The sequence below is a fragment of the Anomaloglossus baeobatrachus genome, chromosome 7, assembly GCF_048569485.1.
Source record: "Anomaloglossus baeobatrachus isolate aAnoBae1 chromosome 7, aAnoBae1.hap1, whole genome shotgun sequence".
NCBI classification, from domain to species: Eukaryota; Metazoa; Chordata; class Amphibia; order Anura; family Aromobatidae; genus Anomaloglossus; species Anomaloglossus baeobatrachus.
Genome location: NC_134359.1, coordinates 45,151,283 through 45,176,229, shown reverse-complemented (window position 1 = coordinate 45,176,229; position 24,947 = coordinate 45,151,283). Strand labels below are relative to the sequence as shown.

Here is a 24,947-nt window from a genome sequence, read left to right as displayed (position 1 = left end):
ATCTGCTTCACTACAAGGACTATAAATAGCTGACAATACACCAGAAATATTTTTTTCTTTCTAAATTGTCAGAATAGGTCTACAATTATTTGTCTATACCAGTGTTCCCAAACTCCAGTCTTCCAGGTCAAACAACAGTTCATGTTTTCAAGATTTGCCCAAATGATAATTCTATCACCTGATCAATACTAAGGAAATCCTGAAAACATGAACTGTTGGCAGTCCTGGAAGACTGGAGGTGGGGAACACTGGTCTACGCCAACAGCCAACTCAACCTCAACATCTTCCACTTGCATAAAATGGCAGACTGGTGGGATTTCACCCAAGCATGTATGACATTAGGAACTGGTAAGACATGATTTGGCTTTATGACTAGCCCAACACCAGAAGACCTTACTATTATGGCCAATCAATTTGCAATTTTCTTTACATTTTGGTTTTAGGTTAGTTCTCAATGTTCTTTGATTTACAGAACAAAGCAACAGGAAGATGCAAACTACAAGGACATTGAATTATAACATAAGCAATGGACGCAGAACAATCTTTATACCATGGTAACAGTGAGACTCTTTGTTCTTTTATAAAAAGAAGCCATTCAGGGAGCACATTTGATGTAAGCCATACGCACCTGTGGTTTGTACCTCACTCCTATCATCATCAGTACAGATCATGAAATGTTTGTAGAAGGCACCCAGGATCCCTATACTCATACATTTATCATGTCATAATGTTTGGGATTTCATTTACCTCTGTGTGCCTCAGTATGAAGCCTATGGAGGTACAGTATAACTTCATAAGTGCAATCTTACTGCTCCGTACAGCTCAAAGCTGATACACAGCAGTAGTATAGTTACGTATATGAGCAGAATTGTAACTATAGTGGGGGCGGATTGTAGTTGCACCCGAGGTCCAAGAGCCTAGAGAGGCTCAAAAGGCTCTTTTGGTCCAAAGAAGACTAGTACTGTCAAAGACCTTTAGCAGTAGTATAGGTAGTTATGTGTATGAGCAGAATTGTAACTGTGGCGCCCTGGACTAGCCAGGTCGTCACAGGTACTACAACATGCACCCCCACCCCGAGATAGGCACATCAGCCAGAAACAAAATCCTTGTTGCCTCCCTCCAGGGGCTGATGTCCACACCAGGTGGGGTGGAGCCAGGCAGTTGGCCCCACCCACTGAGGAGTTCACAGTCCTGGAGGCGGGAAAAGGAAGTCAGTGCAGTTAGGGAAGTGGAAGAGTGAGCAGTAAAGTGGTAGTAGAGGAGCAAACTGACTGTGTCCGGGTATGTGGCCCGGGCACCCAGAGCAAGGTTGGCAGACAGTGGAGGCAGATCAACGCGGAACCGTAGGACCGGGGACAGGCGGTGGCCCGCTTGTACCGAACCAGGGAGCGAAGTGAAGCCAGCACAAACCGGCAGGGCCTGCAGACCCCGACCAGGCTTGGAGTCGCCGTTAAATAGGTCAAATCCGTCAGTGACCGGAACCCCAGGGGTTTCCTAACAGCCAAGACCCGATTGAAGGCAACCGTCCAACCAGCAAAAGGAAATACAGCTACCGCCACAGCTAGAGTTCCAAGGGCCAGAGTCTGCGGGCAAAAGGGCTCCTCCGGCACATATACACGCTGGGGAGCGGGTTACCGGTGGGAAGCCATCGGGACCGAACATACACAAAAGGTGCAGGGAAAGGCAGCCACCACCAACCGTCCGGGAGAAACCACAGCAGCCGGCTGCGGGACCCGTCCATCCAGCCATTTGGTTTACCAGAGACTTTGCATCCATTTGTGGCTGAGTGAGTACTATCGCGCCATCCGGCACTGTGCTGCGCAGTCCAAGCGACCCTGCACCTTGCCGACCCTGCCTCCCCGACACCTCACCGGGCCCCGGGACCATTAAACCCCCTACCCATGGAGGGGACAGAAACATCCCAGCTGCTCCCTACCATCGCTCCCGGGATCCCCGTCAATAGCAGCGGTGGTGCCCAACCTCACCACAACCCGTGGGTGGCGTCACGGACCAAATCCCCAAACCGAACTACCCCCCTTTCACTCACGGGCGAGGAGCGCCGCTCGAGTCCCCGGATCCGGCCCACCACTCGAGCCACCGAGCATCAACAGCAGCAGCGCCGGACCAGAGCGTGGTGAGCGCAGCGCCCCGCCGCCCGCGACATAACCATAGTTGGGGCAGATTGTAGTTGCACCCGAGGAGCTGGAGCCTATAGAGGTCCAAAAGGCTCCTTTGGTCCATTGAAGACTAGTACTGTCAAAGACCTTTAATTAATAGTTGGTGGCCCTGTTGGAGAGTTTGCATTTTGCGCACAAGCTTTAAGTTACACCTCTATTGCTCTGGGCTCCCTTCTCATGGATTGTAGTTTTGTCTAAGTGTTGTTACCTGCATACTCCCAATTTCTTTCAATTTTTAGTTGGAGTGGACAATCTTTCCGGTAAAGGCTATTTTGGATGTTCTCCAACATAAGCAGTCATTTTATGGTTCGTAAGGAACTCCTTTGGCCAACCACTATTTTAGATAAAGATATTAGGTATCCAAATCCAACATGGCCTTCCCAATTTTTTCCTCCAAGATTCTCAATTGGTGAGCAAATGCAGCGCCCTGGAAAACCAGGTAGTTGAACATGTAAGCCCCCGCATAAGACCCATCCCACGAAGGGTTAAATCAGCCGACCTGAAACCCTAGTCACCCCCCTCAGGAAAGGACAGACAGACCAGTGGGCGGGACCAGGCAGACAGGGAACGCCCACTTAGGGGTCTGGAGAGCCCGGGGCGGGAAAACAGAGTAGGTCAGTTAAGGTAGAGCTCAAGTGAGGAGTAAAGTCTGGCAGGTGCCAGGGTCGGAGCCCTGATAACTTGGCTAGGTGGCAGACGGTAGCCAGAGTGTTGTGAATGTCAGTTATGCTTTGGCTGGGAGGCTCCCTCTTGTGGCCAGGAATGGTTTGGACATAGACCAGGTGTGTTGAGCTATGGGCGTTTCCATTGCTAACTCTCTGCTTATTTAAATCCTGGTTTGATAGCAGGCTATGCTGGATGTCAGTTGTTCTTTGTTCACCAGCCTGCTTCTTTCTGCTCCACACCACATCTACCCCAGATAAGTGCTTTGCTCTTTATTTGTTGTTTGGTTCTTTTACTCTTATCTGGGTTTGTCTTTTGCTGTGGTTGTGTTCAGTTTATTGGCATGCAGGGATCTTCCCTCTCAGTTGTTTAGCTGGGAAACTCCCTGCAGTTTTGTTTGGAGTATAGCTCCTATAAGTCCATGTGTTTGTGGCTTTTTGAATTTGTAATGATTCTTGTTTTTCTGTTCATTGGTATGACAAGAGCGCCTGGTATAGGACGGAGTGCAGATCATGCTATCTAAGGTCCTTTTTGTACTATCAGGAATTTGGAATTTTGCAGGGTTTTTCTCTGGCCACCATCAGTCCCGTTCCTGTCCTTTCCTATTTTAGTCAGTGGGGGCCTCACCTTTTGCTAATCCTATCATCTATCTGTGTATTGTATTTTCCTATATCACCGCAGTCTTGGAATATGGGGGGCTTGCTATTCTTTGTCTATTTTCTGAGGCAGAGAGTTATTCATCTTTCCTTCCTTTAGGATAGCTAGTTCTCCGGCTGGGTTCGCGGTGCACAGGATGTTAGTTCACCCCTCGGCTACTTCTAGTGTTGATGGTTAGTAAGTGGATGGCGGCCAGATTAGTTGCCAATGCTCTTGTTTCCTTTTACCAATGAATCTGGTGGTCTTCCATGGTTCCGGATCATAACACCAGAGTCTGCAGGAGACGGGAAGACGGCTGCAGAGATCCGAGGTGGACCAAGATAGGGTTGTAGCCCACCGATACCGACACCGGAGAACCGACCCGTAAACCGTGTGCACAGAGGGGGTACTTGGACCCTGAAGCCAGGACCGGCACCGACGGCCTAGCTAATTAACCAATTGAGGGCAGGATTTTAGGTCCTGTCCCAAATTAAGTCCCAAAAAGTAGACAACCACCCACCGAGAAGGATAGGGCAACCGCCAGGGCCCGTAGATCCCAAGGGTCAGCGTCAGACGGGCAGAGCTCCCAACCAAAGGACCGGGAGCGGACTCCCGCGTTTCACACCAGGAAGTCCTACCTATAACACACTGAGTGCAGAGGAGAGAGACTTTGACTACCAACCCGGGTGTGGGATCAGATACAGCCATCTGCGGCAGTCGGACATCATCACCTTGGTTTACCACAGGACTTGTGTGCTTTATTTGCCCGTGAGTAACATCCCCAGCCTGGCCGGGTGCGCCGCCCCCTGTACTCACCAACCTCAACATAGAGACACTGAGCCCCGGGACATCCATCCCTACCCACGGAGGGGTCAACATCCAGCTGCCAGCCCAACGTTCCCGGGAGCTCCGCAGCGGTGGTGCTGCATCTCACCACACACCATGGGTGGCGTCACAGATATTTTACAACCAATCCCGTATAAATATGTCCCCTTTTTATTCGGAGTGTCCGCGCGACCCCCGGGTCCGGAGAACCCCTCGAGCCGCACCGTAGATCCGGATCCGAGCAGCACCGGCTGCTGGCACGGGGGCGGCACACAATCACAGGCACCCAAGTTTGGTTCTCTACTTTCATACATTAAACGGGTTCGGAACAGAAATCTACCGAATCATGAGAGCAAGCAGAGGACACACTGTCACAAATACAAAGTATTCCCGATGTGATCAGGCAGTCACGTACCAACTAGACTCATCTTCTCTCAAATCCATTTTATTAAGGGAAGCCAAACAAGTCTATTTGGCATGTGACCAAGATCCAGCCAACTCAGCATATTGACCTCCTGCAACCACTAAAGAGGGAAATGTGGTATTACATAATGTTTAGCCAGATGACTGGCCACCATATAATACATGGACTGTCTGAGTGGTACTCCTCTATGGTTAGTAGAGAAGTGAAGGTTTCCCACTATGGAATTTATAAGTCCTGATAAGGTGTATGGTGATGGTTTGCCCCAATGGCGCAAGCTCTTAATTCCTGGGAAGTGGGCATATTACTTCAAGTGGAGGCTATCTATGGCACCACCAAACTGAGTGTGTCAACAATCTACAGTTCATCCTGGTCGATTATCAATCTATCGATAACCAAACGGCTGCCCTCCTACCTGCTCAATATTAGAGCACACGACTATACACAGCATTGTATAAGACAGAGCCTAAACTGATGGACACCCCCGACATCGCCTTATTAATGTAGTAAAGTACCAGTTTCCCTCGTAATCACTGCATAATAAGGTCCCCAGCGATCACATCTTGGCCTATCACCAAACATTATCACACTTTAGAATAACGATGGATAATTTCATTCTGCTCCACATACTTGTGACTATTTATGTCTTGCTAAACGACATACGTAATGCTTCGCCAGGGAGACTCTTCCAAGAAGCTATCTTTAGTGTTTACCTCATGTCAAGGATTTATGTAAATTTCTGATATGTGTTTCCTAATAATCTATTTGGAACACAAGAACAATTCCTAGAAATGTACGGACCCTGCAGGGAAAATTGTAGCCTTGAAGTATTGATCGAGGCTAATATGATAAAGACTCAGTTCAAGATGATATTTAATTAGCAGAACCCTTGCCTTCAGTGAAAAACATACAAGCTGGTTAATATGAAAGCTCTATGTAGTCATGAAGATGAGCCATACATGTATTTTATTAGGTAACTAATAGATTAATAACCTTCAGGACTGGGCGGGGGTTAATAATGTGGCTATAGTTGTAGCCTACTAACATTTAGAGACATGGGTCACTATATACATAATACTGTAATGCAGAGGTCCCCAACATTTTTGACCTTGATAGCCATATCCAGCTCTGACAGAGGGTCGTGAGCCACATCCAGTTCTGAGAGAGGATTGTGAGACACAAGCAGCTCTGAGAGAGGGTCGTGAGCCACATCTAGCTCTGAAAGAGGGTCGTGAGACACATTCATCTCTGAGAGAGGGTCATGAGCCAAATGCAGCTCTGAGAGAGGGTAGCGAGCCACAGTCAGCTCTGATCGAGGTTCGCGAGCCACATTCAGCTCTGATCAAGGTTCGCGAGCCACATTCAGCTCTGAGCAAAAATCGTGAGGCACATCCAGCTCTGAGCGAGGTTCCCGAGCCACATTCAGCTATGAGCGAAGATTGTAAACCACATTCAGCTCTGAGAGAGGGTTGTGAGCCATATTCAGCTCTGAGAGAGGGTCACGAGCCACATTCAGCTATGAGAGAGGGTCGCGAGCCACATTCAGCTGTGAGAGAGGGTCGCAAGGCACATTCAGCTCTGAGAAAGGGTCGTGAACCACATTCAGCTCTGAGAGAGGGTCGTGAGACACATAAAGCATTCAGTGAGGATCATGAGCCACATCCAACTCTGAGTGAGGTTCGCGACGTATATCCATCTCAGAATGAGGATCGTGAGCCACATCAAGCTCTGAGCGAGGTTCGCTAGACACATCCAGCTCTGAGCGAGGTTCTCTAGCCACAATCAGCTATGAGAGAGGGTCACGAGCCACATCCAGCTCTGAGTGAGCATCGTGAGCCACATCCAGCTCTGAGAGAGGATCGCGAGCCACATCCAGCTCTGAGAGAGGGTCGTGAGCCACATCCATCTCTGAGTGAGGGTTGCAAGCCACATTCAGCTCTGAGTGAGGGTCGTGAGCCACATCCAGCTCCTGCGCAATTCACACCAGTAACACCAAGAGCTCCCATTACCAGTATAATGAAAGCAAAAGCTTTTCCAAATAAATCAGACCAAGGCAGTATGCCAAGATCTAGGGGTATCATGCCACCATTCAGATGTGATCTTCTATGTGGAAGTACTCACAAAAGTCAACATCTTGAGACCTCCTCTTCAAGGCTGTTTGCTGTTTCATAAGTGTTTATACATCTAGCTGGAAGACAACCACGGGCCACATGTCGCGGGCGGAGGAGGGGACGCCGCGCTCTCCCACTGCTCGGGTCCGGCTGCTGCTGCGGCCTGCTGCTGCTCGGTGGCTCGAGCGATGGGCCGGATCCCGGGGACTTGAGCGGCGCTCCTCGCCCGTGAGTGAAAAGGGATTAGTTTTGGGATTGTTTATTGTCCGTGACGCCACCCACGGTTGTGGTGATTATGTGGACACCACTGCTGCTCTGTATGGGGATCCCGGGAGCGATGACAGGGAGCAGCAAAGTTGTTGGTTCTCCCCTCCGTGGGTAGGGGGTAGTTGTCCCGGGGCCCAGTGATGAGGTGGGTGATGAGGGATGGCAGGGCCGGTGCAGGGCTTGACGGGGTGCAGGAACGCGGGGGCAGCGCTGTGCCTCGCGGCAATGTGGTACTCACTCAGCCTGAGATGGGGACACAGTTCTCGGTAAAACACACGGCTGGAAAGACGGTTCCCACGGACGGCTGCAGTTGCTTTTCCCCAGTAGTTGACGGTGACGGTCCCTTTTCCTGCACCTAAGATGATGATGGTAGCGATGGGTTCCCACCGGTAACCCGCTACCCGACTTGGTTATGGGCCGGAAGAGCCCTACTTTGCCCGCAGGCGCTGGCCCTGAGAAACTGGTGCCCTGGCGGTGGCGGTGTCTCTCTCTAACGGTCGGACTGTTGCCTTCAATCGGGACTTGGTTGTTGGGAGACCCAGAGGTCCCCTTCACTGACGGATTTGGCAAATTCACGGCGACTCCTAGCCTTGCTGGGATCCGAAAGGCCCCTGCCAATGGTGCTGACTGCTCTTCGTATACCGCTCCGGTACCGCCGGGCCACCACCCGTCCACGGTCCTTTCGGCAACCTCCAAGCAGCCTCTCCTGCAGACAGTCACCGCCGTCTGCTGACCTTGCTGTTCTCAGTCCGGGGCCCACACCCGGACCAACTTCAGGCTTTCTCAACTGTTACTTTTTCTGTCACTACTCTCACTTGCTCCTCTACCACTTCCTTCTCCTTCACTCCCCTAGCTTGAACTGCTGGTTTTCCCGCCTCCAGGGCTGTGAAGTCCTCGGTGGGCGGAGCCAACCGCCTGGCCCGCCCCCTGGTGTGGACATCAGCCCCTGGAGGAAGGCAACAAGGATTTTTGCGTAGCTTTGGTGTACCTATCTGGGGTGTAGGGTGTGGTGGTGTTATGACCTGTGACCCCTGGCTTGCCCAGGGCGTCACAACACATATCACAGATTGCACAGATCGGATTGTACTTACTACAATGTTATTCAACGAAGCAGTGCTGATCTGCAAGTTTTTCCTGAGCTCAAAAAAAAAAAATCACAGGATAGTCCCGTAAAACAACCGAGATTCACCAATGCAAGTTAATGGGTGCAAGAAAAAAAATTGGATATCACACGAGCCATCCGTATCCCATCCGATATTACGGACATATTACCATTCTGAAGCACAGAACACAGAAAATGGTCCTGTAAATGATTGCAGAATAATAGCTGCTGAGAAAATACGCATTGTATATGGATGGAATACGGACGCTAGCACTAGCATGATTTAAGGAATACCAAATGGATTTCACTCGTCCAACTTTTCTGGAAGAGAATTGGACCAATTTAGGTATATGCAAATGTGAGCGAATCCTAAGTCAATTTTTGAGGTTCAGTTAGTAAGATTTACCGGACAAACGTGTCCAACGCTGGACGGTATGCCTGGCCGGCAGCTAGTTTATACACACAGTAAAGCTATGAATGAAATGTCAAAGTTATTTTTAAAACAATAGGTCATGTCTTACAAATATGAAAGGCAAAAACAAAGGTGTGAAGGGTTAATAACTTCCCGGTGCAATATGTGTTTGTACTAATACAATTTAATATATACATTTTCTGTCTTAAAAATGCAATTTATCAATAGAAAGGAGAACACTACAACTTCTCTAGCAAGAACTAATGGAGACTTTAACTTAATGGGAACCTGTCACCAGATTTGGTGACTATAAGCTGCGGCCACCACCAGTGAGCTCTTATATACTGCGTTCCTGAAAACTGTATATAAGAGCCCAGGCGGCGCTGTATAATGTAAAAATCACTTTTATTATACTCACCTATGGGGTAGTTCGGACTGATGGGTGTCACTGCTCTTTGGTCCGGCGGCTCCTCTGTGCTGTGATCTCCGTCCTCCTTCTACCTAGTCCAGTGTGGATGGCGTGTTCTATGTCAGGCAGACAGACCGGCATTGCAGTCCTGTGCAGGTGCACTTTCATCTGACCTGCTGAGGGCAGGTCAAAGTACTGTAATGCGCATGTACGAGGAAAGATTAAAGCCCGCCCGTGCATGCGCACTACAATACTTTGATCTGCCCTGAGCAGGGGAGATCAAAGTGTGCCTGTGCTGGACCTCAGCGCCGGCCAGTATAGCTGATGTAGGATGCATCATACCCACGGGCCTCAGAAGAAGGAGAACGGTGATCGCCACAGAGAGGAGGCGCGGACTGGAGAGCAGACACCCATCTGACCAGAATTCCCTTTAGGTGAGTATTATGAAAGTGTTTTTTACGTTAGACAGTGCACCCTGGGCTCTTATATATAGTATTCTGGAATGCTGTATATAATGGCTCACTGGTGGTGGCCACAGTTTATAGTCACTAAATCTGGTGACAGGTTCCCTTGAAATATCCAAAAAGTGCCCACCTTGGATAATTCAGTGATCTCAAACCTACGTCTTTTCAAGTGTTGCAAAACTACAACCGCATTCTGGAAATCCAATTTTCACAAAATCCAGAGAAATATAGGTTGAAGATTCCTGGTCTAATGCACAATCATAATGATCAAATAAAGGGATAATTTTTGGACTTTTGATATGTTGATGGCTCTTTTTCCAATACTTGAATGAGATGGACCTGCATTAACAGGCACAGCCACAAAAATTGGTGTGGCATTCTTCCCGATGGCGGCATTGGTTGGGGTTGGGATATATCCTGAGGTTTTGGTCTGGCTTCTGGAACTCCTAGTGATAATTCTGGAAATCCCATTTTCACAAAATCCAGAGAACTATAGATTGAAGATTCCTGGTGTAATGCACAATCATAATGATCAAATATAGGGATAATTTTTGGAGTTTTAATATGTTGATGTCTCTTTTTCCAATACTTGAGTAAGATAGACCTGCATTAAGAGGCATAGCCACAAAAATTGGTGTGGCATTCTTCCCGATGGGGGCCTTGGTTGGGGTTGGGATATATCCTGAGGTTATGGTCTGGCTTCTGGACCCCTAGTGATGATTCTGGAAATCCCATTTTCACAAAATCCAGGGAAATATAGGTTGAAGACCACTGTCCTAATGCACAATCATAATGATCAAATATAGGGATAATTTTTGGACTTTTAATATGTTGATGGCTCTTTTACCAATACTTGAGTGAGTTAGGCCTGCACCTACAGGTACAGACACAAAAATTGGTGTGATACTCTTCCTGATAGGGGCCTTGGGGTTGGGTTATATCCTGAGATTATGGTCTCAGTTCTGGAACCCCTAGTGATGAGCCATTATCATTTTGAGACGTTCCAATGGGCTATACATTGCCGTTAGTGTTTAATGCTGACCAACATAGGTCCACTAGGGTGGTACACCCGGCATATAGACAATTCCTTTAAGCATTTCACAGGTATTTCTCTGGTTCCTGCACAGTTTATACTGAGATAATCTGCAAAATCTAGCCACTAATCAAAATTTCCGTATAAATATCACCATTAAATTTCAATAAATATCAAAAATACCTTCAGATAAAAAATTTGTTAGAATTAAATAAATAAAGGGAATGATGGTGCAAATATCATTAAAATTATTATTTTTATTCAACAATTAAAATAAATATTTTACAAATCCATATAAATATTAGGCAGGAAAAAATGTCCCATAAATTATAGCAGCGGTTTTACTAGGAAAATAAAGTGCATAATGCCAAGATCACTTAAAAAGTCAATCCCTAATATATGACAAAGTGCACAGTGCAAAATTGTATCTAAATCCTATGTCATATATAAATAAGGTTGTGGTATAATGATCCTATGTAAAAAGATTTTAACAGTTATTTAAATTGCAAGGAAAATGATACCTTAAGTGATCTGTAAAAGCTCCAAAGTGTACCGCAAAGCCCCGACACATGTTTCAGCGATCCTTGAGCACCCCCTGAGGAAAGGATCGCTGAAACACGTGTCGGGGCTTTGCGGTACACGTTGGAGCTTTTACAGATCACTTAAGGTATCATTTTCCTTGCAATTTAAATAACTGTTAAAATCTTTTTACATAGGATCATTATACCACAACCTTATTTATATATGACATAGGATTTAGATACAATTTTGCACTGTGCACTTTGTCATATATTAGGGATTGACTTTTTAAGTGATCTTGGCATTATGCACTTTATTTTCCTAGTAAAACCGCTGCTATAATTTATGGGACATTTTTTCCTGCCTAATATTTATATGGATTTGTAAAATATTTATTTTAATTGTTGAATAAAAATAATAATTTTAATGATATTTGCACCATCATTCCCTTTATTTATTTAATTCTAACGAATTTTTTATCTGAAGGTATTTTTGATATTTATTAAAATCTAGCCACTGCCCGGTTCCTACATGCCAGGTTACGGGCATTTTAGTAAACATGATTATAAATTCCTTTCATCCTACTTATATTCTGAATTCAATAACTTGACTTTACAAATAAAGGAGCTTTGCTAACATAGTAAGGCAGAGGTCAGGTAGAATTAGTCATGAATTACTTAAACCTGGCTTAGGAATAATGCCGTACATTAAGTCTTTCTTATATGAACACAGTATATTAGTTTGTTTTTTCTAGGGGATGCTGGAATGTGCACCGTGGAATTATTTGCAAATAATGTTGTCTTATATCATTAAGGTGGGCATCTTTAGCTATTATGTTAAATGTTCATGTTTTCTCAATTGGGTATAAATTAAAGGGTTTGTCTCATGACTACCATAGGCGATCTATGAGATAGAGAGATTTATTTATTAATAGGGATGATCGAATACCTCAAATATTTGGCTTCGCGAATATCCGACGAATAGGTCGCCGCTATGCGAATATTCGATACACAATGTAAGTCTTTGGGAAGCCCGAATAGTTCCGAATAGTTGAGTTTCCCATAGACTTACATTGTGCATCGAATATTCGTGAATAGTCGAATAGCAGCGATTTATTCGGAAAATATTCACGAAGCCGAATATTTGAAGTATTCGATCATCCCAAGTTATTATGTTTATTTATTCTTGAGTGCTTTACAGACATTGTGAGCCCAATGGGGACAGTTAATCTAAATTCCCCATCAGTGTGGGAAGAAACCAGACTACCTGGAGAAAACCCTCAGAACGATGGGGAGAACATACAAACTCTTTGCTGATGTTGTCCTTTGATCATAGGACCCCAGCGCTGCAAGTCAACCACTGAGTGCTAACCACTGAGCCATCGTGCACTATTACTACGATATACCCTCTGTAGTGGCCTCTACATGAAAAATGCCTGGCTACGCTCAACAAAATCAGCTATTTGGTAAGGGTGCCAGGTCAATCATTGGATTGGTCCAGGGGTCTCATTTGAAAAGGGGTTGTTTATGAAAGGACACCCCCTTTCAACTATAAATCAAAATTAAAGGGGTGGTCTGGTGAAAACAAATTGTCACCTAAGCCAACAGCTTTCATCTGTGTCCCAGTGACTGAGGGCAGCAAATGGCAATGACGTCATGCGTTGCAATAGTACAGACACCGATGAAAGCTGCCAACCACTGTGCGCTGGCTGCACAAGAGGACGCTGCGCAACGTGGGAGCCAGGGACGGGGAGTACAATGTTGTTGTTTTTTGCATTAGACAGAGCGGAGACATATTTACCAGGATGGGGACATATATACCAGGAGGGGGACAGTGAATACTAGGAAGGGGACAGTATATACTAAGAGAGACCCGCAGGGGGACAGTATACACCAGGAGGGCCCTAGGAGGGGGAGGAAATAGTATATACCAGGAGGGCCCCAGAAGAAGGACAGTAGATATCATGAGGGGTACAGTATATACCAGGAGGGGCCCAGGATGTTGACATATATACCAGGATGGTGACATATATACCAGAATGGGGACATTTGTACCAGGATGGGGTTATATATACACCATAGTGGGTTCCAACCATTAGGACTCCCCACCGATCAGCAGAATAGGGAATTTTTATCCATGAAGGTCAACTTTTATCCTTGCTAGATTGGAGTGTCAGTTCAGACGCCTGACTGGTGCTCCATTCAGTCACTATTCAGCCCCATAAAGAATGAATGGAGTGGCAGCCAAGCGTGTGCACTACCGCTCCATTCTAATGAAGGTAAAAGTTCACTGTTGTGTTTATCAGTGCATTTCCAACGGTCAGACCCCTATCAATTAATAAATCACTAGTGATTGGCGTTACTCAGCTGAGCCTCAATTATGTGAGTATGAAATGCTCAAGTCTCCCATTGACTTACATTATGCTTGTTACTCAAGTTGCGTCAGTGCAATCCGATGCTCAACGAGTAACGAGCAGCGGTGAGCACGATCGCCCATCACTAGTTATCACCTATCACCCTTTTAAAATAAACATGTAATCTTGGGTGAAACAGAGCAAAAAGAAGTCAGTCCGCAGACATTACTGATCACCAATAAATCAATCCTATCATCAGAGTGCAGGGCAGTCAATATCCTCCACTTTCAGATACATTATTTGAAATAGATTGATACTGGGTAGGGGTCTGTCCCAATGGTGTAAATTAAAGCTCATGGGCTCCAAGGCAAAATCTCCAGCAGAGCAGCAAAATATCATGGCTTTTTAATAGGCTCTGTCTTCTCATATGGGCCAAGGAGATCATTTGGACCCCATAAAGTCAAGGGTCTGGGTACAATAACAACCCATGTGCCCACTATTCATATGCCCCTGGCCTGGCATTCAGGAATCTCATCTCTTAGAAAGAGAATGGCAAAGCACCAAGCCCATCTATGCATTACATGAGTAGCACATTGATTTCATTACAATAGTATAATACCGCAAGGCGAATTAATACAAATTTCTGTGCTGGTAAAGCAACTCTGGTACCAACATTGTGAAGGGCAACTAGCCACCATGTTCTAGCAAATAACACACAAAGATAGGGCTCCACAGCATCATTTTGCTGTCAACAAGCAGCTGTAAATTACCATGGCATTGCCCGGCTCATGGATAACCACAATGTTTCCCAATGGTGGAGGTGATGTTTTTTGCATTAGACAGAACGGAGACATATTTACCAGGATGGGGACATATATACTAAGAGGGGGAAAATATATATCAAGAGAGGGACTGTATATACCAGGAGGGGCACTCTATACACCAGGAGGCCCCAGAAGGGGGGCAGTAGATACCAGGAGGGACCCTGGATGGGGAGATATATACCAGGATGGGGTCATTTTTACCAGGATGGGGTTATATATACACCAGGATGTGGGCTGGAATGGGGAACATATATACTAGGATGAGGGACATATATGCCAGGATGGGGGACATACCTATCAGGATAGGGGACATTATGAGGAAGGAGCCCATGATGGGGGACATTAGAAAAGGGTGGGGGACAATACTACATAATGAGGGGTGCAATTCGTATATGTCTTTATAGGATTTAGAACGCTAAATGTATACATACATATACATCTGACCAACATAGGGGGGGCCCAGGTCCAAATTTTGCACCAGGGCCCATCGAACTCTAGTTACACTACTGGGGACATCCATTATCTAATTCCAATCTACCTTCTGAAACAATGGCAGCAGAAGACTGGCTTCATGGCAGATGCGAGGTTAGTGAGCACAAGCTACATACTGTACTAATATCCATGGTATGAAGTAAGGATGTGATGTTTGTGTGTCCACATAAACTTTTGATCATACACTATAATGCCATAGTACGTAGAGTACAGTAAAAAAATACCATTAATATAAATGCCTGCAATACATAGATATCACACAATTCTTCACACCTCCGCTCGACTTATTTTAAATTTGATGCACCTAGAATTTATATTCTTCTATACTTCTCCCATCACTTTTTATATTGCTCGTGTGTGGGAGGCAGAGAACTGAAGCATCAGAGACATCAGCTCTCACCCAAGGAAATGTAAGAAGCCGCATCCTGCATCCCACCGGACTCTACCCTACATCTCTGCCATGACCAAGAAAGCGTGTCACTGTATAAGGTCATTGATCGATACTGTATGATGTATAGCTTAGGGAACTCCTGTGCCGTATATTATAGCGAGCTCGGATTTTATAATGTGCATCGCTTCTTGGAGTGAGTTTATGTATGATGATGATTAATGGTGGTTAATAAATCTACTTCAATCCAAATAAAGGCACTTTGTATTTCAGGACTGCAATTTATTTTGATAGTAGTGTTCTAGAAAGTCTTAAAGGGAACCTGTCACCGGATGTTCATAATACTTACATAACGGGTGGTTTGGTGCAGACTGGTCGAATGGTGTCTCCATTCTCCGGGTCCGCGCCTCCTCTTTCGGCCATCTTTGTCCTCCTTCTGAAGCTAGTGGGGTTGACGCATTCAACGTCATTTACACTAGCCGGACCTCAATGTTGGCTAGTATAGATGACGTACAACACGTCATCCACACTAGCTTCAGAAGGAGGACAAAGATGGCCGAAAGATGTTATCAAGGAATAACAGTCACTATTAGGCTAGGGTACTGGCAGACACAGACAGAAAAGGGCGCCTGCGCAAGAACAATATATGGACCCCTTGGAACCCAAGAGCTTATCATAATGCACAATTCCACCTGTTCTGGAGGTAGAATGGGCCTCTTTACCTTTTGGGCGCCTGTGCAGCCGGACAAGTTGCTCCAATGATATGTTCGCCCTTGGGCTGGGGTCACCACAAACATATATCCTCTCATCCAAGAATATCAGGTCAATTATTCAAATCACACTTTGATCAAACTCTGATGAGAGTGTGAGCATGATGGGCTCTGATTCTCTGTTATGCTTTCACATGTCAATGGTTGCAATTGACCCTGCATCCACTCTGTTTCCTGGATTAATTGGAGTGCACCATATTACATCACCAAGAAGCAGAGATTAACTAAGTACACTCTGGAGTAACAAATCCCGTCCTTTTTTTGTCACTGCCCTGGCGGAGTGGTAACTTCCGCGCATTCACGTGATATTACACTTAGGCATCACAAACAGGACCTTTGTGTGACTTGCAACAAATCTCAAAATCCAGCTATGTGAGTTAGAATTAAGGACTGTGGAGCAGTTATAATGTAAAGACAATCCCGTCTTGGCTGTGCTCTGTTCAAAAAGCAAAGATAAGAGCAGCCCACAGCAAAAAAAGGGGACCAGCAAAGTACAGCCTCCAGAAGTAAAGTCCTGCCTAACAATGAAGAGTACCAGTACTCGTAGAAACAACTGAAGACATCCCCTTGAGAGGAGGAGTCTATGAGAATACCGCGCTGTGCCTAACAGACCAGCGCCATTGCTGCGAAAGAAGAAGGAGCAACACTGAAAAACCCAACTTCTCCCAGCTGCAGTCATCATAATGACTGACTGTACCACCGCTGTTGCTGAGGATGGAGTTGCAAACTTGCAACCAATGTGTAAAAAAGGAGAGGCAGACCAATGCCTAAACTCCAATATCCACCTCATCCAGATGAACCACCAACCTTGTCGGTAATGCATCCACTCCTGTGACGGCTGCCTTCCCATTGGTTCAAGATAAAATTAATCATGTCTTCATAGTGTAGTTCATGGATCCTACAAATCCCTGCCCAAATGTGATCTACTTGGCTGCTACCAAGCCAACTAAAGAGGAGAAGATGAACCAAACTTTAATTGAGATGCTACACGTCCATTAGAGAGCAGGCTGGCCAGATCTCTTGTCAGAATTGATGTACATTTCTAATAATACCATCCACTGCTTTACCGGATACACTCCTTATTTCCTAATGTATGGCATCAAGGAAGACTACCATCTGACATTGCCATGCAAGTCCACGTCACAGAGGCTGTTAACCCTCTTCGTAGCCAATGCCGTTGTGGAAGACCACATGAAGGTCATACTTCAAAAGCAAGAAGAGAACTACAACCTGGATGCTGGAGCTAGACCTTTGAACATTGGAGAGCTTGTTTGGTTGAAAAAGAATCATCAGACCAGCAAGAAAGATGAAAAATGGGAATCCAAACCATATACTGTTCAAGCTTTTCCTTGACCTAGAACAAACATCTATGAGATTGTTAAAGAAGATGAAAACATCGTCTTAAACTCTGCTTGACAGAAAATTCTAGTCAAGATCCGGAAAAACAATTCAGAGAAGAGTCCAAACCAGATTCTAAAGGAGTCGTAACCTCAGACAAGCCATCCTCTGAAGAAAAAAAAAGACATTGGTAAGATGTTCCCGTTTGGCTGGCTTTATGGTCCTTGGTTTAGAATAACTATCCCACAGATCTTCCCTCAGAGTAATGCCGGCGTCACACGGGACGATCTATCGTGCGATCGCACGAGCGATCGTACCCGCCCCCATCGTTTGCGCAACATGGGCAATTTGTTGCCCATGTCGCACAAGTCGTTTACCCCCGTCGCACGTACTTACCATCCAAACGACCTCGCTGTGAGCGGCGAACATCCTCTTCCTGAAGGGGGAGGGACGTTCGGCGTCACAGCGACATCACTTAGCGGCTGCCTAATAGAAGTGGAGGGGCGGATATGAGTGGGACGTAACATCCCGCCCACCTCCTTCCTTCCGCATTGCCAGTGGGATGCAGGTAAGCTGTTTTCGTCGTTCCCGGGGTGTCACACAGAGCGACGTGTGCTGCCTCGGGAACAATGAACAACCGGAGCACAGAAGGAGGACTGACATTTTGAAAATGAACGACGTGTCAACAAGAAATGATTAGGTGAGTATTTTTGCTCGTTTACAGTCGTTCGGAGGTGTCATACGGTACGATATGTTTAACGATGCCGTATGCGCGTCACTTACAACGTGACCCCGACGACATATCGTCCCAATATATCGTACCGTGTGACACCGGCAGAAGTCTATTGACTCTCAGCCATCAGCAGATGAACTTATTAACTCCCCACCAACTGAGATGCCCAGTGATTGCCAACTTGTTGCTACTGGTGAATCTTTGAAAGGATCAGAGAGCTACTAAAAGTCGTATACCCATTAGATTTCTTCACTAATTGAACTGCAACTTATAAACTGTAATGCTCGCCACTGGAGATGGAGAAGTAATGAGCTAAAGTGGACCCACTGGATCAAAGGGGGACCCTGGGCCTACATTTTTCATGGGAGGGGTTTGACTAAGCGCACATGTGGTGCCCCTGAGTATATCAGGGTGCCACAGGGTACTGCAATCCTCACCCAGGGTGCAGGGCCTAACCCCCATGGTTCCAGGTTCCTAAGAAATCGATGTCACTACTATCAGCACAAATCCCAATCACACCTCACATCATGACCTGTCAGACACACCAGTGGGCTGGTTAAGCGGAATAGGGCCACCCACCTAGGGGTCAGGCAGACTGGTGGGAGGGAAGAAGAGAGAGTTGAGTGAGAGCCCTCAAAGAGTGAGGAGCTGGAGTGGTAGCTCCCGGGGAGCTAGACAGAGGTTCGGTCGCAGACGGTGGTCTGGGACCAGAGGAGTCGGGGACCAGTGGCAGAGACATTGGAGAGGGTGCAACAGACATAGTGTAGGACTGTCGGCATCAGAAACCCAAAAGAACTGAGCACGACGGGTTACAGGACCCTGGGTCAGGAGCCAATTCAACGTCCTGAAAATTAACCTGGGAGGGAGAGTCTCTTTATGAACTTCCCTAAGAGCTCAGAGATTGAAGGCATCAGCACACCACGGGGGATAGGGCTTTCCAATAAAGTGGCCCACTAAAATCCCGAGTGCCGGCCATCAAGAGCACAGCTACACTAAAATATAGTGAGCGGGGCCCTAACAGCTTCAAGCCAAGGGGCCACAACTAAATTGTGCACGGAATGACACCGGTGGGAGCGGACACCTGGACGGGCTCCCCGTAGTGACTGTGATGCACAGAGACGTTGGTTTATCTACAGTGTGTGTGTCTACTTTATAATCCTCATCCAGCACCACAACTACCCACAGTGAGTACCCTGGTCTGCTGCACCCTGCGCTCCCAAATAGCCCCACCAAAACCCCAGAGGCTGCGGAGGGACTGACACCTTGGTACTCCTTCCAGCAGCGGCGGTACTCCCATTACCGCAACCCGCAGGTGGTGTCACAAACTTCTCCCCTGTAAATAATCCCCTTTCGAGGATCGGAGCGAGTACCGAGCCCGGGTTTGGACCCCTCGAGCCACGACCATCCCGGATCCGAGCACCCCGGTTTGCGCCGGGGCGGCACATACACGTACCCTAAACTATCTGAACTATACAATCCTTGTGAGGTGAAATGCTCTAAGCAGAGATCGGCAACCTTTGGCTCTCTAGCTGGTACAGAACATGCCCCAACAGTAATGGAAAAAAGTCTTTGTTCTCTTGTAGACATCATACATTAATGTTCAATATATATTCTGGATATATTATGTGTATTATATCTAATAAATATTAATAACCCAGATGACCTTCAAAGGACATTGAAGTAAAACATTCTGACATGAATCCGGACCCTCGTAAAACCATGAAAACCATCTGAATCCCCCTAAATACTGATAAGGGGGATGTGGCTCTGGCATATTAGAGTAATACCTTGTTTTTTAGCGAAGATTACGCTTTTTCCAACTTTGTCTTTTCATGTTGCTTCATTGCATCCCAGTGGGTTTGTACACAGGCTCTTCCCACGTTTTATTTGAGGCACTTTGATGCTATTCTTCAGTTTCACACGGATGAAAATGTAAATTGAAGCAAAATTGTGTTCCGTTTTGTAATTTCATTTATTTACCTGCATCATTATATTTTCCGCTAGGAGAAAACACTTAGCCATACGCTTCTACCGTCACAAAAAAAGCCACAGACCTTGTATTTCAAAGAGAGTAGATACTAAGGATCTTCAGAGGTTCCCAAGAATAACGACAGTAATTAAAACTATTTTTCAGACATAAAAGTAATGACGTTTTTTAATTGCGCTGAATTATTTTATTTTTTTTAACCCCTTAAGCCTTAAAAAATTTATCATTTTGGGTGCTCAGCCTACATTGTGTTTTTTTCACTTTTTAGTTTTCGCATCACTGCATTTTGAGACTTTTTTGACACTTTTTTGGGTTTTCCATCAGCTTAGTGCTAAAACCGCTGGATTTTTTTAGTTTTTATTAACATTATTTTGAGGTATAAATAAATGTATTGAAAAAAAAATATTACTAATTTTTGGGGAAAAGGAAAACAAAAAAAAAACCCACAGCATTTTGTGGGATTTCGATAAACGTAAAAGATTCTAGAGATGCAGTTTACCCCATCCAATATTTACAGTATATGTTGTTTATTCCACTCTTCTGTGCACAGATAAGGCTAATTTCATCAGTTTTTTTCCATCAGGCACAATCCGGGAAAAAACGGGTAAAACGGATGCGGCGCCGGATCCGTTTTATCCCCATTGATTTGTATTAGCGCCAGATTGTGCCTGATGGCCTTGCGTTGCATCCGGCTTTTGCCGGATCTGTCATAATTGCCTAAAGTGGCGGCCGGAGGGAACGTATCTTGTAACGTTTTTTTGTCTGGCAAAAAAAAACGCATCGCGCCAGATCCAGCGCGTTTTACAATGGAAGCCTATGGATGCCAGATCCGGCGTAATGCGGTAAAAAATGGATGCGGCCGCCAGATCCGTTTTTGTAAACTGAGCATGCTCCAATGTGTTGAAAAAATCGAATCCAGCAAAAAAAAATGGACGAAAAGGATGCAAAAATGGATGCGCCGGATCCGTTTTTTGACGGATCAGGTATATTGGAACCGTCAAAAAAAAGGATCAGGCACATCAGTTTTTGCATATTCTGCGCCGGATCCGTTGCATCAGGCACACGCCGGATTGTGCCTGATGCCAAAAACTGATGTGTGAAATTAGCCTAAGGCTTTGATCAAAGTCATAACAAAAAGTTTTATAATCCAGGACAAGATTTAAAAATGAAAAATCCCGATAACTATAACTACACATGATGTCATTAGATGATTGTTGGGGCGTTGTGTATACACCACTGATTTGCCACTTTTTAATTTTTTTTCTATGATTTAAATCAGTTAGACTCGAAACGCATCAGCAACTTTTTTTGTATGCCTATACTCCAGATTTTAATGTCATTTTCCCGTTTTAAATCTCATGATGGAGTATTGGAAAACTTTTTTGTATGACATTTTTAAATGTAAAAACTACACACAATTAAAGGGACCCTGGAACGTGGAAAAAAGCTATTAACCGGCAGATATGGGGTTAATCTGAAGATTATTAGCACTCTGATCCTGCCCGGTCCCTGCACATTAAGTCTCACTGCCGGGAGGAAAAGAATTTTTATTCCCCTGGCAGCCTTCGTGTCTTAGTCACAAGGGAGGCACTGGCACCAATTCAGTAATCGCTCTGTGTATGGAGAGTAGCGGCTGTAACCACGCCTCCGGAACTGACTGACAGCTGGTTCTAATGCTCAGCGGCTGTCAGTCAATGCAGGGGTGGGGGTGGTTACAGCTGCTGATGTATGTTATGGAGGCATGGGCAGTCCATTTGCCGCTGTACAGGCTTCATGAACATGGCTCTGCTGTATGAATAAGACCATAGACAAATATGCCGGTGTCCACTCATCTGACTACAACCTCATCAGCTTCTATGAGCAGGTAAGTTCCAGACTGGACCAGCGAAAAGCAGTGGATGTGGTCTATATGGATTTTTTAACACTAGAAGTCCCAGAGAAAAGTCATTTAACACTTCTACTATTGGAACCCTATGGAGCTCGAAATTCCTGGGACTTCTAGTGTTAAAGGTGTTTGATACAGTGCCACACAAAAGATTTATACAGAAAATGAGATTAATGGTAATAGGGTAAAAAATGTACAACTGAATTAAGAATTGGCTCAGTGATAGGAAACAAAAGGGTGGTTATTAATGGAACATACTCGGACTGGGTCACAGTTAACAATGGGATATCACAGGGATCAGTATTGGGCCCTCTTCTTTTTTTACATATTTATTAATGGCCTTGTTGGGGGCATTGAGAGTAGAATTTCAATTTTTGCAGATGATACTATACTATGTAAAGTAATTAATAAAGGGGAGGATAATTTAATATTGAAGAGAGGTTTGTGTAGGCTGGAGTCTAGGGCTGAGAAATGGTAATTGAAGTCATGGGTTGAACCCGATGGACTTAAGTCTACCTTAACACTAGAAGTCCCAGAGGGGGGTCATTTAACATTTCTACCATTGAAACCCTATGGAGCTCAAAATTCCTGGGACTTCTAGTGTTAAACACTATGAAACTATGAAACTTACATAAGAACCAAATAATACTCAAGTCACTAATAGTAAAAACATCTCCCGACAAAGCATCACAAAATCACAGTGGATTTTAGGTTGTTTTTTTTTTTTTTTAAAGCTGGTAATCTCATGCCACTCATCTGGTGATATATTGAGTCAAGACAAAAGGTAAAAGAGGACGGATCCATCGAAGTTGTCAGGTCTTATTTTTCGGCATTATTTTGTAATTGGTGCACTCATGTAATGCAGAATGTCCTTGTCTTATTCTTCCTTAGATGTATTTCTCACTTATTAAAAGCTCGATGATTATTAATTAGTTTTTATTCCTCTTTCTTCTTCCATCATTCCGCGTACAGATGAGTTATTGCAAGTCTCTTGTGTGCTGTTCCATTTCTGACGATTTGATGATTGAAAGACACAAGCGCAAAAACTTAAAAACAAAATGTGCTTAGAATAACTAAAGAACAAAATGGAATATAGAAAAAAAATAATGTGTTCTATAACAAATGGAACATGAGCAAACAATTTACCGTAGATACAGCAATACCCGCCAGCTGCAGATCTCTGCTGGTCGTGTCGGGCTTTGATTTTCTCCGAGAGGAATGATTCAACCAATCGCCCAAGATGTGCTCCAGTGCAAAACTCTGTCTCATGTTCTGTGGGTCCTGACAACGGACCTGCTCATAGGTGGACCAGTCCGAACCCGGTACCACACACACTCTGCTCCTCAGGCAGCCATCTTCTTCTCCCCATTCTTTATCTCTATCCCAGGAACCTAGTTCCCAAGCTCCTCTCTGGGGCTAAACCTTCCCTTAACCCATAGTATACATGCTGTGAAATGCGGCCGAGCTACCCCGGCTATTGCATTCCACCAGCACTGTGTATCTAAGGCTGCTTTCACATTTCCGTCTTTTACACTCAGTCACAATCCGTCGCCTTGAGAAAATTCAGTTTTTTCCATTGCGTTGCATCTGTCTCGCGACAGATCAGTCGTGGAATGACTGACCGTCGAACATTTTTTGTGTTCGTCGAAAAAGCGGACAGCGACGGATCCGTCAGCATCCGTCATTTGGTATAATGGAAGTCTATGGGCACGGAATCCATCGGAATCCGTCAAATGATGGATTCCAGTGACGGATCCGTCTTTTAGCAACTGAGCATGCTCAGATGTGTAAAATCCTTTCCGGTTAGAAATATCTCTCTCTCTCTCTTTCCTCCCCCGATGGGTACATATTGTTTTTGTATGGTGCATAACCTTTCCCATGAAAAAATAAATAGTACAACGGATCTGTTTTTTCACAGGATCCGTCGCATCATTTTTAACACTATCTGAAACGGATCAGTCGCGTCAGTCACAAAATGGATTGTGACTGAGGGTAAAAGACGGAAATGTGAAAGTAGCCTAACCTGCACTTTTCTAAGGCCGGTTTCACACATCCGGCTTTTCGCCGGTTTGGCGGATGCGGTGCACTCCCGTACAGTGTATACAGTACAATGACAGCGCTGTAACTTCTGGGTCACATGCTCCGGTCACATGACAGCTTGTCGCGCTGCAATTGTACTGTACACACTGTACTGGCATGCGCCGCATCCGCCAAACCGGCAAAAAGCCAGATGTGTGAAACCGGCCTAATTCTGCTACATCTTGTCTATCTATAAGGCACTCTGCTGTCCTAGCCATCACTGACCCAATGTTACTAATACCTTTGCTACCACTTCCCTTTTGGCCACTAGATGGCACCGGCCGCACTCTATATGCAGGAGATAACACAGGATCCACCATTCACAATATGAGATGTCACAGCTCATCTCCTCCCCTCCTGTACAATGATTGATTACACCTCTATATAAAGTAGATAATACATAATTTACCATTTACAGTATGTGATATCACAGCTCACCTTCTCCTTCTGTACAATGACTGATTACACCTCAATATACAGTAGATAACACAGAATTCACCATTTACAATAGGTAATGTCACAGCTCACCTCCTCCCCTCCTGTACAATGCTGTTAAAACTTCTATAAATAATAGATAACACAGGATTCATCATTCACAATAGGTGATGTCACAACTCATCTCCTCCCATCCTGTACAATGACTCATTACACGTCTCTATAAAGTAGATAACACATAATTTACCATTTACAATAGGTCATATCACAGCTCACCTTCTCCTTCTATACAATGACTGATTACACCTCTATCTACAGAAGGTAACACAGGATTCACCATTCACAATAGGTGATGTCACAGCTCACCTCCTCCTTCTGTACAATGATTCATTACACCTCTATTTACAGTAGATAACTGTAGATTCACCATTCACAATAGGTGATGTCACAGCTCCCTTCCTCCCCTCCTGTACAATGCTGTTAACACTTAACACTTTTATATATATATATATATATATATATATATATATAAAAGTGTTAACAGCATTGTACAGGAGGGGAGGAAGGGAGCTGTGACATCTCCTATTGTGAATGATGAATCCTGTGTTATCTAATATATATATA

The 24,947-nt window shown here is 45.1% G+C and overlaps 1 protein-coding gene across 2 annotated transcripts in view; it reads right to left on the bottom strand.

Moving 5' to 3' along the window:
• SLC4A10 (solute carrier family 4 member 10) overlaps window positions 1–24,947 on the bottom strand; it is a 312,704-nt gene that overhangs the window by 264,537 nt on the left and 23,220 nt on the right. The gene's annotated exons all lie outside the window — the stretch shown is intronic.